The sequence below is a fragment of the Mercenaria mercenaria genome, chromosome 1 (genome assembly GCF_021730395.1).
Source record: "Mercenaria mercenaria strain notata chromosome 1, MADL_Memer_1, whole genome shotgun sequence".
Lineage (NCBI taxonomy): Eukaryota > Metazoa > Mollusca > Bivalvia > Venerida > Veneridae > Mercenaria > Mercenaria mercenaria.
In genome coordinates this window covers 118435161-118436511 of record NC_069361.1, presented here as the reverse complement: position 1 = coordinate 118436511, position 1351 = coordinate 118435161, and the positions used below count along the sequence as shown (strand labels likewise).

The window sequence follows — 1351 nt, the reverse complement described above, 5'->3', positions numbered from 1 at the left end:
ACCATGTACTCCTAATATGTCACCTTCTTAAAATAAAAGTTATTATTATTATTATTCTCAGAACCTGTTGTTTTTTCTTCTGGACCTTAACGTTGTTCTAACACAAAAATTAAGCGTTTTTTTCTCAGAAAAAGCTAATCTTCCCCATCCATTTATTATTCAAGTTCTATACCGTGACATATGATCAGCCTGTTATATTTGGCGCCCAACGTAAATAACTCACAAGTAGATATGAATGGACACCTTGGAACGTCCCATAGAGGTTCAAACTCCTGGAATTCGAGGACGAATTCTAAAATGGAGGGTGTGTATGTAGTAGGGTAGAGTATAAGGGTGCACTTATACTTCCTTGCTATTGAGCTAGCTTTTCACCGACGGGATTTGTGTGGCACGAAAACGTTACAAATGGTGGCAGCGGTGGGATGAAGTCAACTGCCGGACTGGAGTTGCCTTACCCACGAATTTCCTTGCCCAAATCTCGGGACGAGATTTCTCGGAGGGGAAAGTAATGTAACGATTACTGAATGCATAAAGGGAAGTAATTCCATTAATATGCAAATTTGTAAACCTGTCAATTGTCATTGGAGTAAGATGACAGTATATATGCACATTAAATCACCTTTGGTGATGAGCTAGCTTTTCACTGACGGGATTTGTGTGGCACTGAAACGTTACAAAATGGTGGGGAAATATGTCACGGTATAGAACTTGAATATTAAAACGGGGAGAAAATGTGTAGACGGCCGGATAGCTCAGTCGGTAGAGCGTCGGAACGGTATTCCGAGGCCCCGGGTTCGAGTCCCGGTCTGGCTGCACATTTTCTCCCCGTTTTAATATTCAAGTTCTATACCGTGACATATCAGGATGTCACGGTATAGAACATTTGAGAACTGAGCTATCCGGCCGTCTACACATTTTCTCCCCGTTTTAATATTCATGTTCTATACCGTGACATATTTCCCCACCATTTTGAAATTCGTCCTCGAATTTCAGCGGGTACTTTATATATAAGCAATTACAGGCGTCGGAGACTAACCAGTGTAATGCCGTCACGGTCTCATGTTGGGCGCCAAATGTCACAGGGTGAGAATAATGTGCAGCCAGACCGGGACTAGAACCCGGGGCCTCAGAATACCGTTCCGATGCTCTACCGACTGAGCTACCCGGCCGCCTACACATTTTCTCCCCGTTTTAATATTCAAGTTCTATACCGTGACAAACATCCTCAAGGTCTTTAGACAAATAACATGATTTGACATTAAAAAGCAAAGAAAATTACTTCAATCTGCCAGTTTTAAAAAAATTAGTGAGGATTATGGAGTCTGATATCTTTGATTTAATGGGAATGAAC

At 41.7% G+C, this 1351-nt stretch overlaps 1 non-coding gene across 1 annotated transcript; it reads left to right on the top strand.

Moving 5' to 3' along the window:
- The first annotated feature begins 741 nt into the window (after positions 1–741).
- Trnat-ggu (transfer RNA threonine (anticodon GGU)) lies at positions 742–813 on the top strand. Its single transcript has one exon. It is a non-coding gene; the product is annotated as a tRNA-Thr (tRNA).
- Positions 814–1351: the final 538 nt, after the last annotated feature.